The 13,547-nt window shown below is 39.7% G+C and overlaps 1 long non-coding RNA gene and 1 pseudogene across 2 annotated transcripts in view; both read left to right on the forward strand.

Annotated features, from left to right (window-relative positions):
• LOC107517388 overlaps window positions 1–13,547 on the forward strand; it is a 288,260-nt gene that overhangs the window by 148,879 nt on the left and 125,834 nt on the right. The window contains exon 5 of one of the 2 annotated variants that reach the window (XR_001598496.2): window positions 6,056–6,486. The exons of the other annotated variant lie outside the window; for it this stretch is intronic. This is a non-coding gene — a long non-coding RNA (uncharacterized LOC107517388). Of the gene's footprint in view, window positions 1–6,055; window positions 6,487–13,547 lie in introns of those variants that run through there. 2 annotated transcript variants of the gene reach the window in all.
• LOC118610505 lies at window positions 10,524–10,642 on the forward strand (annotated as a pseudogene).

The following is a 13,547-nucleotide window of genomic DNA, read 5'->3' on the forward strand; positions in this document are numbered from 1 at the left end:
TTATAAATGTCCTCTTACCCATGAGTAAGAATGGGCCCAAGAAGCTGGTTGTTTTAGAAGGACTTTAATCAACTTGGTCTTCTCCAATGGATTGGAAAGAAAGGATAGGATGATACCAAGTAATGGTTTTAAAAATTAGATCTAATTTTTTTTTTTTTTAAATAGGGACAGATGTTTTCTAATTTCTGTCCTGTGGTATCAATATTTGAGCCTGGAGAGAAAGGGAGCTTTTGAGAGTGTTTATGAACTCTGATCTCTGGAGGAAATGGAGGAAAGAATCAGAAAGAGAAATTGGGAGAACTCAGAGAGGTTTGGGGTTGCTCGTCTGAGATGAGAAAACGTGAATGGATGAGCATAACATTCCTGGTTAGTACATTTCTTTCCATTCCCTAAATTCCGATACTCTTATCAAGTTCTTTGTAGTAGATGTTGTAGACCCCTTGTCCAGCGCTGAAGAACTCCTTCCCCCAGCTGCTGGGAATATTGGTGCCCTGGACTAGCCCTCATGCAGAGACCGGTGGATAATGGAGTATAAAGATGGGATACTCTGAAGGGCCCTCTCAGCTCCAGAACTCCCTGTAGTGACTGTATTGCAGTTCAACTCCTGTCGAGTCCTACTTCTTTCACTGCTTCATAGGTGTGGGTCCTAAGGACATCCCCGAAACCTCCTGTTTGCCAATCTTCATCTCAGAGTCTGCTTTTGGGGGAGCCCACCTATGATAAGTCCTCCTCATGTTCATAGTTCTTTCATCAGCACTCATTGGATGCTTGCTTTGTTGGGCTCTGTGCTAAGTAACTGGAACATAAAGAGGAATAAAACCTAGTTCTTACTCAAGCTGCTTACCATTTACCAGAGGCGCTGGTGGTCAGTAGCTGACTCCAAAGCTCTGTCTGAGCTTCTGTAATAGCAGGATGACAGAGTGGTGCAGAGTACCCATGGAGGGGGCGCTGGTGCTCTGAATGGAGAAGTCACCCCAGGCCACTCTGCTCTATACTTCCTGACCCTTCTGAGAGGTCTGTCTAGGAGACTGTACCTTCTCTAAGCAGTGGGTGCTCTTGCTTGCCTCCACATCTTTATTCTTCTAGATACTCTTTATTACACTTCGGGTGAGTGGTAGGAGGGAAGCTTGTTAGTGGAGGAGAATAGCAAAGAGAAACAGGACGAAAACTAGGGAAGATAGAACATAGTGTGAGGGTTCGATTTTGGTTTCCATCTGTTACTCAGCCATCATTTTCCTGCATCATCACCAAGATTAGGCCCCCCAGAGTTCTTGTACTCAGCCCTTCCCTCAAGAGGCACTGGAATTAGACACTGACCTGGGAATAATGTCAGAATCAATATGTCATCTTCCAAAGGAGACTTGCCTTCTGCATTATATCCCCAGAGGTGGGCAAGGTTTAGGAATATCCAAGGGGTCTTCCTGGTACTTCTGAAACTGGACCCAAGCAGACAGATGGTCATGTAGCCTTTTGTCTCCAGAGATGGTTATGGAGCACAACCAGGACTGGATCCTTGTGACAACTGTTCTTCTGTGTGCAGTGGCTAAAAAGAGGACTAGATAGCATACTAGTACACTCGTCTCAGGAAGAGGGGGGTCAATAACTCCCCTGACCTCAGACACTCTCATGCCTCCTACAAAGTATCTTCTGTGTGCTGAGCCCTGAACTGGGCCAGACAGAGGACCCTGGTAAAATAGACGTGAAGGTCCCAGCCTCAGAGCAGCCTATAGCTTAGGTGAGTTGACTGTACACCATCACCATGTGTCTCCAGTTTGGTGGAAGACAAACAGTCTGCACCCTGAGGGAGTCCCATGCTTCCTGGCCTAATTTGAAAGATGTGGTGTCTGCCACAGGCTAGTATTTAGGACATGCATTCATATTTAAAAGGCTCAAGAAAAGACACAAATAAGACATTAACATGTGTAAATGGTTACAGCTGACTAACTTGAGCTAGAGAACTGGACAGAGAGACAGGGCTAAGAGCAGGATGTCCCAAACACGTGGGGTCAGCCCATCAGCCCTCATTCAGATCAGATGGCAGTGGTGGCAAGAGGAGCAAAAATGGAGCACCAGGTATATTGTTAGACACTGGTAGTCAGAAAAGTCAATGTCTTCCCTATCCTAGGAAGAAGGCCATGTGAAAGCATGAACACTAACCAGGGGACATATTTAAGGGGCCACTACTAGCATCACTTGAGTGGTTTGTATGCCCAGGTTGATGTGCGAACATGATGTGTGTGTGTGTGTGTGTGTGTGTGTGTGTGTGTGTAATGTGTGCACATATGCACGTGTGTGTGCACATACTTATGGGGGCTTGCTTTGCACTGAGGTGATATTAAAGATGCCAGTACAGAAATCATCCAGTTCATCCTCTCTTCTTCCAGGAAGCTTTTCTCTTATCCAGGCAGCCACCTCCCTGGGTCTGTCTCACAGGCCTCCCCATGGGAACAGTTTTCTCTCCTGAGGAACTGGATCTCAGGCCCAGCTCTAGACTCTTTGTTGCTTTCAGGCATGAAGATGAGAATCTTTTCACCAGCTGACAGGTGTCAGGGGACACTTCAGATGGAATATGATTTGCCCAGACTGAAACCTACATTCTTGAGGTAGGATATAAATTTCCTACAAAATAAATAGAATCTAGAGAAACTGGGTCTATTGAGCAAACTTTTAGAAACAGATAATAAGGAAAGTTGGAAAGACAAGGCATGTTAGTTTACAGAGGGACTGGGATATGACCTTAAATTAGAACCACCTTAATTTGGGGCAGAGAGGGATTTACAGAAAGTTCTCTGGAAAGAGTAGAGCTTAAAGTAGAGCTAATTTTCTGAATTCTTGGGTTAAAGGCTCCCCATTGCTTCCCTCCCATAAGCAAACAGCAGTTAAAGAAGGGGTTTGATCCAGGGCTGCTGATGGTCTGGTTGCACAGTGGACAAAGGGGCATGGGTTCTGGACAGCCCTCTATGTGGCCTGTTGTTAATGGGTTTGGGGAGAGAGGAAGCAATAGCCTTGGATGCTCAGGCCTGACTCTCAGAGCATTTAATAAAGTGTCTGAAGCCCAGGTGAGGCGGTGGGCTGTGAGAGACATGGTCAGCCTTGGCTTCCTCTTGCCTTTACACAGCCCTTGGCTTTGACTCTCCCTGGTGGACCTCAACACATGGGCAGTGATCTTAGATCTGCTCCCTTTTCCAGTCTGCCACTACTGATCCTTACTTATTTCCCAAACCCTACTGCAGGTCTTTGCTCACAGTTTTACATCCACCTGGAATGTCCTTCACTGCTCTACATTGCCCACTGAGTCTCTAATGCTTGGCCTTGATACCACTTACTCCGGAAAGCCTCTTATGATTATGTTAGGACACAGTGCTCTGATTCATTACACTCCCAAGTTTCCACCTGCTTCACTACTCACATCTCACTCATCTGTGCTGGCTCTTCTGACTTACCTGAATGTTGGAATGCTTGGGACATCATCCTGGGCCTCTTTTCTTCTTTAATTACATTATCAGATTTCAGAGAAATTTCTTCACTTTAGTTACTAACACTATGTCAATAGCTCACTCAGAAATTAAATGTGTAGGCCTGGCCTTTTCTATGATCTTGAAGCTCATGTATCCAATAGTCTTCTCTTCCTCACTTGGATGTCTGATAGTAATCCCAGATCTCAAAAACCCAGAAAAGAAGCTCTTGAATTCCTCCATTGACTTCTCTCCCTGGTCCCAGTAAATGGCACCATCAAATATCTAGTTGCTGAAGCCAAGCAGAGGCCCAATCCTAATTTAGCTTGCTCCTTTATGAGAAGCCTCATCCTAATTTAGCTCACTCATTCAGTCCCTGGATTCTTTCATTGGCAAATACTACTGACTTTGCTTAAAATCATATTCTATATCTTTGTGAAATTTTCTCTCTCCACTCAGGACAGGTCACAATCTTCACAGTGGGGAATATTGCAGCAGCCTTCTCTTAACTCATCTCTTTGCTTCCACCCCTCACTTAAATCCATTCTTCACAAAGAAAATGACATTTTCAGAACATAAATCAAAATAGGCACTCCTCTACCCAAACCCTCCAATGTCTTTCTATCACATTGAGACAAAGATCCAAACTTCTTTTCCTGGCCTGCAAGTCTGTCCTTGCCAAGCTCTTCCACGTCACTTATTCCCCTCTCTTCTTGTTCATCACACTGTCCCTATAATGACCTTTCTGTTTTTCAGAAGCCACAACATTGTCCTTACCTCCGGTCGCTTCCTCTGTCTAAATGCTCTTCTCTAGCATCTTCATGAGGCTGCCTCCTTCTTGTCAGGCAGATCTCAAGTTAAATGTCTCCTCCTCCAAGAGGCCTTTCCAACGTTTAAAGCAGCTCCCCAGTCGCCCTCTATTATACCTCTCTGTTTTATTTTCTTTATAGCACTCATCACAATTTGATGCCATGTTACTTGTTTATTTGGTTTAGTTTGTATTGTCTATCTCCCCCTACTACGGCATAAGCTCCATGAGGACAGAAAGCCTCTGACTCATCCTCTACCCCACCACTGGATCCCAGCTTTCAGAGCCTTGCTGGGCACAGAGTAGGCACTCAGAGAGTCTTCAGTTAATGACTCAATAAATGAACACATCTCAAAGTATGCTGTTGGATTTGGAATCCTTTGTTTCCTTTCTTTGAGAATGAGCTGTAGCTGAAAGTAATTTTTATTCTAAAGGATTCAGTCTATATGTTTTACCCAAATGACATAATTGAAGTGCCTGACATTTCCTTAAAACTCTGGCATGGGCATCACTATTAATTATTTATTTGCTATTGAAGAGATGGACCATATCTGGTTTCTATATTTTTTGCTGATGGCTCTTAAGCTTTTGGATATTTGTGTCCAGCATGCCCTTCAAGCCCCAGTGGCTTGGCGAAGAGGTAGAGCTATGCTGGGGAAGGAGCACCGAGGCAGGGCTCCAGGCTGGGGAGCACCAGGCTGGCTTCACTACAGATGAGTTACAGCCCATGGGGAAAGTCATAGATCCAAATTGTGTTTCATAGCTTATAAGATGAGCTTAATAATTGTAGCCTTTCTAGCCCTATGAGGTTATCGAAAGATGAAGGAGATAGCAAACGTATATTTAAAGGGGAAGTGGCTGTCACTCCTAATTTATTTTTTATTCATTCATTTATCTAATATTTCAGAGCAAAGCACTTGATGAGCTATGTGGCTAAAAGGATATGAGTTGTGCACTATACACTCACCTCACAGGTCTGGTAGGGTCGATGCACACAGATGATGGTGGCGATAAGGGACAAAGTATAGCAGAGTACTGTGGGATTCGGAGGCAGGCCTGTAATCTAGGCGAGGAGACTCTTGAAACTCAGGAAGATGGCATTTCATAGAAGTCATACTTTTCCAAGACCAGTCCTCAGGGATCTGCAGAGTACCCAACCTAGGGGCCAGCACAGCTCCAGCAGGCCATGGACAGCTCCCAGCCAAGGCCATCCAATGACCTCTTTAGTCTCTTTGGTGGTAAAGCTTAAATTAGCTTGACCAGCAAGTCCAGAGGCTCTGGGGCAGATATTCCTACTCTTACAAAGACTTTAAAATTCACAGGAGAAAAATAGATACAGGTTTTTATATCCTTATATTTGCTCTTAATTGACTCATTTGAGCTTTTTCTGCCTTGCTTTCATGAGAATTCAATCTCATCTTCCCGGGGTGGTGGGGGAGGTTGTGTGTGTGTGGAGGAAGCCAGGCCAGAGTCAGGCTCTGAGAATGTCACAGAGTTCCTTGGGTCTAAGTTTGCCTAGAGCTACTATTTCCAGTTGGCAAAATCTTTTGCTCCAATTAGCGCCATCTCTGCCACAGCCCAGTTCCAGTTCCCTCTGCTCTTTTTTCCTATGTAAATCTCCCCTGGCTTGGGGTAGACAAGGGCCCTAAGCCCGGGACCCTTCGGGTAGTTGCTGGGGGAGAAGATCAGCCTGCAGGAGGTGGCTCAGGGGGTTGCTTCCAGTGGCTTGTCAGTTCTATCTTTCTGCAAAGCCCTCAAAAAGGGAATACATTCTAAATTTCCTCCATTACAGATTGGAAGGGCCTGAGACATGGTCTGTAGCCTCAGAAGAGAGGGCCAAATACAGCAAGTTTCTGTCATTCTCAGGAGGGAAGGAGCCTACTCAAAGGACCTGGTGATGGAGACTGTCCATGCAGACCCCAAGTGGATGAATAGTCAAGGTTAGTGCCCAGTTACCCAAAGGCTCCCTGGTGCAGTCAGTGAACTTCATCTTCATTCATTTATTTTTGAGGGGACAATTCTCTCAATAAATAAAAAGAAATGCAGATTTTCTCAAATAATCTTAGGAGAACTTTCTTATTTCTCAGAAGAAGAGAGAAAGTGGGAGACCTTGGTTCTTCATGGTTGGTCTGTGTATTGGCAACCAGTGGTGCTGCATGCAGTAAGTGGGAAGGCTGGTGGACAGCTGTTTTCTGTTCTCCTAGACTGCACATTAGAGAATGAGCCTGGGCTGTGACCGAGGCCCCCCACACCTGGGGAAGCAGGGTCAAGTGAGTGATGACCTTGAAGACTGGAATTCACGGCTCAGATTTTGAGGTGATTGTGCGTATGGGATGGCAACACTCAACACACCATCTCAAGGGGAGGAAAAAAACATCCAAATCATTTGGAGTTCATCTCTAGTTTATAGTGTCTGTGAACTTCTGACTGGCTGCTCCAGGAAGAAAAGAAAAAAAGAGAGGAGCTAACGTATACCAAATGTCTAATGTTCCAGGTGCTTTGTTGTTTTTTATACATTATTTGATTGATTCTTGAGAGCTACCTCTAAGGAAGATATTTTTATCTCCTTAATAAAGACGCTCATGGAAATTCTATATTTTATGTTCTTTTTGAAGTAGCTTATGTCACATCATCATGCTTAGAAAGTGACAGAGCTGAGATTTGAATTCATGACTCTTAGACTACCATTCCTTTCCATTACACCACACTGCCTTCGAGATCCCTCCCCTCTGTGAACCCTGCACAAGTAGAGCATGAACCACCAACCATGAACACATTGGGTTTCATCATTTTAAATATTTCTTGCATTTCTCCTCATGCAATTATGAAATTTTTAGTACAGAAGAGATGAGATGCTATAGTTCCAAGATCCCCAAGCTAGGATTCAGCAAATCTGAGTTGTAGACTTAGTTTTTGTTTGTTCATTTGTTTGTTTATCTTTTAGGGCTTCCTTTTCCTTATCTGGAAAGATCCTGTACTGTGTCTTATCTGGAAAACAGAGTGGTTGACACGGATGTGGCCTAAACTCCTCTTGATTAGATTAGGCTCTGACCCTAAGAGGGGCTCTGTGTTATTTATGAGTTTCCTTAGGGTCTGTAGCACAGAGCCAATATAAGGTTGGCATCAACAGACACACTAAATCTTTAATATGTTTGTATTGTTAATTCATAGTGATTACTTCACCAATAAGTGACAAAACACTAATACCTAAAATGCAAATTGACAAATAGTTGTTAATGTTTCCTGGCTTCTTATTAGGTGTCAGGCACTCTTTTATAAGAATGAGATGGACAATGGGATAACTAGCATGCACAGTGACTTACTTACTAATTTAACTACTGTGGTAGAAAGGGAGCCAATGGACCCTGCAACCCTGCTGAAAACCACCATAAACACATTATAGTCAATTTTCCGATGTATTATTGATTCTAAGAGGCATTAATTTCAAAACAAACAATGGTTTTCTTTGGTAATTTTCATGTTGTGGATAAAACTGTCATTTTTGCTGACCTGCCTGTTGTCATATATTATTGACTGCCTATATACTAAAATAAGTTATTTTATGGGTGTCTTTATTGAACTGGAAGAAGGGGACAGGAAAATATAAATGAGAGAAATATTAATAACTGTGCCTCCTTCTACACACCACTATTCTACCTAAACTCCATATAATACTCCTGTACCTATGGCTCATAATTTCTTTCCAATTATGTTCTGTAAATTTCTTCCCTCAGTTTCTACACACACACACACACACATACACACACACACACACACACACACACACACACAATTGCATGCTCCATGAAGATTCAATGGCCAGGAAGTCTACCTTGCCCGTGTCCCTGGGGATGGAAATTTGCAGCTCAGCATATGGCCTCCTCCTGCTCCTCCTTCAACTCCTCTTCTCATTTTGCTTTTCCCCTGTCAGTTTCATCTAGTTGTCATCACTGCACTGAAAACTCCTAAATATATACTCCAATATATATATATACATATTCCATCTCAGTTGTCCTTTTGAGTTTAGACTGAATGTCTGGACTTGTAGGCACCTCAAACTCAACTTTTTCAAACCAATCCCTCCCTTTCTCCAAAAACAATCCTCTACTGTGCCTTTCTGTCCTCTGTATACCCACCACTAATGCATGAAAGAAACTTGGAGGTCACATTACAGTTTGATTTCCTCTCATCTCCACGTCTAATCAGTGAAGGGCTAAAAAAAGACATCTCTTTTTTGATAGTAACTAAACAATTTTTCATTTAGTAAATTTGTATTAAAATATACATGCGAAAGGGTATACCATGAGGGGATTTTTTAAAAAGTGAATATACCTCTAACCACCATCCAAATCAAAAAACAGAACTATACCAGAGCGTAAGTACTCTCCTGCTACCTCCCAGTCACTGCCTCCAAGGGTAGCCATTCCCCAGACTTCCTACATCAGTGAAGAGTCAAGTCTAATTTTGAACTTTATGTAAATGGACTCATTCAGTATGCATCTTTTGTGTCTGGCTTCTTTCACTCAACATTTTGCTCGTGGGTTGCACCTAGGCTGTGATATGTTATCAGTGCTTTATTTCTCAGTGCAATGTAATAGTCTTACTTCATAGCAAGAAAGTTTTATTATAAAGTTGGTGTCTTCATGAGGCCATTTGAAAGCATGCCGAATAAAGTCAGTTCATGTTTGTGATATTTGAAGTATATCAGTAAGGAAGGTGAGTTACTCTGGAGAGGACCCATCAAGGGGCTAGGAAAAGTAAAAGTGAAACTTCTTCCATTTTCCTGAGTTCGTGCTATTCGTTGTAGTTTTGAAAGAAAAGTCATGCTTCAATTAATAACAGACAACGAAGTCAATATAATAGGAGCAGAGACAATGATGTGATCAAATGCCAAGAAATGACTGACGGCTGAAAAAATATTATGTGAGCCAAAGCAATTTCTCTTGACTTGTAACTTTATTCATCCAACGAATAACATTTCATCACAGTTTTATCAATGGAATGCAATTTCACCCAGATCATTCTGTCAACGACAAGGAACAGCATCAAATCATTTTGTCCACACAAATAAATCAATCGTTGATTATTATTTTCTCCCATTTGGAATCCAAGTAGGAGGACCAAACATCTTGAGTAAAACAAAGAAGAAAAAAATGGTTTCTATGTTGACAAATCTGTTGGGTGAATGAAATTTATGGCTTTTTTTCCTTTGACATGTTTTGATGTGAGGAGGGATAAATAAGTTTTAAATTTAAAACGGAGGCAAAGTGTAATAATGAACACATGGGGAGAGAATGCAACCATTTACTGTTCTTTACAGATACTATAGCATTTCTAGTTTTTCACTTTTGCTTATGTAGTTTTCCTTCCTGAGATTTCTTCCCCAGTCTTGGAATGTATGGTCAAGTTTTAGGCAAAATTAAATTACAAGGTCTTCCAAAATTAGAAAGCAGGAAATGTCATCCTTAACCAACAAACTTGTGTGGGGGGTGCTCTGGTTATGAACAATCTACTCTGCCTAGTCCAACTTTTCTTCTTGCTAAACATTTAATGCTGTTGAAAGCCCTTCCTCCAGAATCCTTAGTTGGCTGTCCATTACTGGTTGGGGGGAAGTTTGTTTTGTTTTACAAGTTTAAGTTGATATTCATGTTCTACATGGTAAAGTTATGTATCTTTTTCACTGAATATATTGTAGTGGATTGAATGCTTGTGCCCCTCCCCCACCAAATTCGTGTCTTGAAATCCTAAATGACAATGCTATGGTATTAGGAGGTGGGGCCTTTCGGAGATAATTAAGTCATGATGGTAGAGCCCTCATGAATGGAATTGCTGCCCTGTTAAAAGGGACCTCAGAGAACTCTCTTGACCTTCTTCTACCATGTGAGGATATAATGAGAAGTTAGCCTTGGCAATTGGGAAGAGGGCCCTCACATGACTATGAATGTGACCATGCTGGCCCTAATCTTGGACTTCCAGACTTTAGACCTGTGAGCAATAAATTTCTGTTGTTTATAAGCAACCCAGTCTATGGGACTTTGTTATAGCAGTCTTGGCTGATTAAAGCTTATATTATATTATGAGCATCTTTGTCAGATTTGCCCTAGGAAAGAGGAAGGCTCCCACCAGAATCTTGTGTGGAGAATGGTTTCCTCCCTGGGGCCAATTAGGTCAAGCTTAACCCTTGCTGTAGTTCCCTGGGGCACAGTTCTCTTAACTTCCTAAGGAAGACAAAGACTATTTGTAGCCCAGAGAAGAAATATAAATACGACCATACCACCCTGAACATGCTCGATCTTGTCAGATCTTGGAAGCTAAACAGAGTCGGGCCTGGTTAGTACTTGGATGGAAGATCACCTAGGAAGACCAGGTGCTGTAGGTGTTTTAAAAAGTAAAAAAAGAAAAATAAATAAATAAGATAAATACAATTTAAACCTTCAATGGAACATCAAGTTCCACATATAAGGCCAATCTGGACTTCAAATTCCTTGAAGTTGGTGAATTTATTATATATCTATGTCTCCAGTACATACCACCTGCTTGAAATAAGGGCTTAGCAAAGGTGTCTTTATGAAGATAAAGATAGTGATGATTATTTGTGGGTACAACATTTAAGGCATAAATGGAGTTCAAAGAGATTTGACTCTAATCCAAATACTTCTACCTAAATAAGTGTTCTGATGCAATCGCTATCTTAAAAATGACTCTCTTTTCCTGATATTAAAAGCAATGCTTATTCATTACATTAAAAAACCAGAAAGACATAAGAAACAGAACATATTTATAGTCTCACCTAATAGCTAACATTTTCTGTGTATTCTCTCACTCTCACATTCTCACTCTTGTTCTCTCTCTGTCTCTCTGTCTCTGTCTCTGTCTGTCTGTCTGTATGTCTGTCTGTCTCTCTCTATTTACCTTCATTTTGTTTTACAAATTTAAGTTCATATTCAAGCTATACACAATAGACTTTTTCACTTAATACATTATATTAAATTTTTGGAAACATATTTTACCAAAGCCCTTTTTTGAAGTCATGAAGTGTGTTCTTTATTAATTCTTAAAATTAGAAGTATAACATTTGTGGCACTTTTATACATGTGGGTGCAAATTTCAATTTATTTCCTTAGGAAATATCACTAAAAGATTTTTTAAAAATTTAAAGGGTTTTGATACTTCTTGCTATATTATCTTGCAGAAAATCTGAACCAATTTAAATGCCCGTTAACAGTATTTGGAGGTACATATTTCCAATACAATCCTGTCAGCATTGAAGAATGGAATTAAAAAAAAGGAAAAGCAGTATTTTTATAAACAGGAAAAAAAGAAAGCACATTGTTTTGATTTACGTGAAATACTAAATACTTCTTATTTTTGCTTATTTTTTATTTCTCTTTTGTGAATTGTCTGCTCATATTCTTTGCCCATTTTCTATTGATCTAAAAATACTTTTTATTTCTCTGTAGTACTGTGATATATAGTATAAGTATTTCCCCTAGATATATGCTTTTTAAAAAAAAAATAAATAAATAGTGATTCTCCACCTCCCCATCAGAAGTTCCTGATACTTATGAATTAAACTGTAGCTATCCTTTCCCTTAAAGATGTCTTTTATTTTGTTTTTAGGTTTAGATCGAATTTTAAAATAATGTATATTTATTTGTGTCTTATATTCCTTTTCTGTCTTACATTTCTTTTCTCTCTCCCTTCCTTCCTCCCTCTCTCCCTTCCATTTTATAATTAATAGGTCAATACCTCTGGGGTATGGTATAGGGCGGAAATCTAACATTTTCTCTTCAAATATGTAGTCAGTTGTCTAAGAGCCATTTATTAAATATTCTCTTCTTCCTTGATTTAAAATGTGATCTTGGTCAAATGCTGTATTTAATTTGTATTATAGTCTATTTCTGGAATTGCTTCTCTGTGCCATTGATTCATTTGACAATTCTCGCCCCAGCACCACATTGCTTTAATTAGTGAGTTTTGTAATCGAGTAAGTGTTATTATCTGGTGGTGTTCGTCTCCTTTCATTACTGTCTTTTTTAGGGGGCTTCTTTATATTTCTAGATTGAGTTTTACATTAGCTTTTCATGGGATTTTGGCATTTTGATGGAAGTGAATTGAAACTTATGAATTCTTTTCAGAGGAAATGACACATTATTTTGAAAAATAAATCATCTTCTTATGTTCATTTTTAAATTTGTTTAAGACTTTTATGTACCTCAATAAAGTGTAATAGTTTTCCTCATCAAATACTACCTAATTCCTAATGTATTGATAGATATTCCATATATTTGCTGATTTTTGTTTGGAAAGCCATTGTATGGTGTATGTGTGTGCATGTACATGTATGTATATGTGTGTATGTGTAGTGTATTCATCTACTAATATTTCTATTCTCTTAAATTTTCCTTTTTCCTCCTTATTCAAATATGTGTGTGTGTGTGTGTGTGTGTCCACACACACACACACACGCATATTTTTTAAATTTATTTTTCTTGTTTTGTTGCATTGGCTACATCTTCCAAAGTAAAAGTAGTAATATCTGGTACCCTTTGTACTGCTGCTCACTCTACTGTGGTGGATCCCTTCAGTGTTTCATCATTTCACCAAATGTCCACTACTCTTTTTAAGATAGATTTTATTTTAGAGGAAGAAAGCCTTATTCTTAGTATCTTGATGTTTCAGGGATACATAAAAATTGATATATTGTTTGACTTTTGAAATTATAGTAGTCCTTAAATTTCTTAGATCATACTTACAATTTTAATTTGTGTTAATATTTTATTTGGCATTTTGCATTTTATTGTTGGTAAGTAACATCTGTTGTTCCTGCTCTTTGCTTATTCATTTGTAAAATTTCTCCCCTTTGCAATTAACTCAGATTTTATTATGGTTAATATAGAATGCATTTTGTAGTTGTATGTGGGATGTGTGGGTATGTAAGTGTGCATTCTCTAGCAAGTTTGGGTATCAAGATTATGAAAAACAAACTGGAAATATTCTATTAAAAATGAACTCCAGAATACTTTATATAGCATAGATCTTATCTGTTCCTTGAGAGTTTTAAAGAACTCACATATTTTCCTCTACCATTTAAGAAATAATAAATATTTACATTTTGAGATTTTTCTTACTGTTTTTTATCAGTATAGATATTCTTTCTAAACATGAGTAAGTTTTGCTTCACTTATGTTTTCCTAGAAAATTGCCCATTTTATCATTGTTGTATAAATTTTTTTTAAAGTGTATGAATATAATTACTTTCTCATATCTAATGTTTTGTTTTT

This window comes from Rousettus aegyptiacus, unplaced genomic scaffold (assembly GCF_014176215.1).
Source record: "Rousettus aegyptiacus isolate mRouAeg1 unplaced genomic scaffold, mRouAeg1.p scaffold_m13_p_12, whole genome shotgun sequence".
In the NCBI taxonomy this organism is placed as follows: domain Eukaryota; kingdom Metazoa; phylum Chordata; class Mammalia; order Chiroptera; family Pteropodidae; genus Rousettus; species Rousettus aegyptiacus.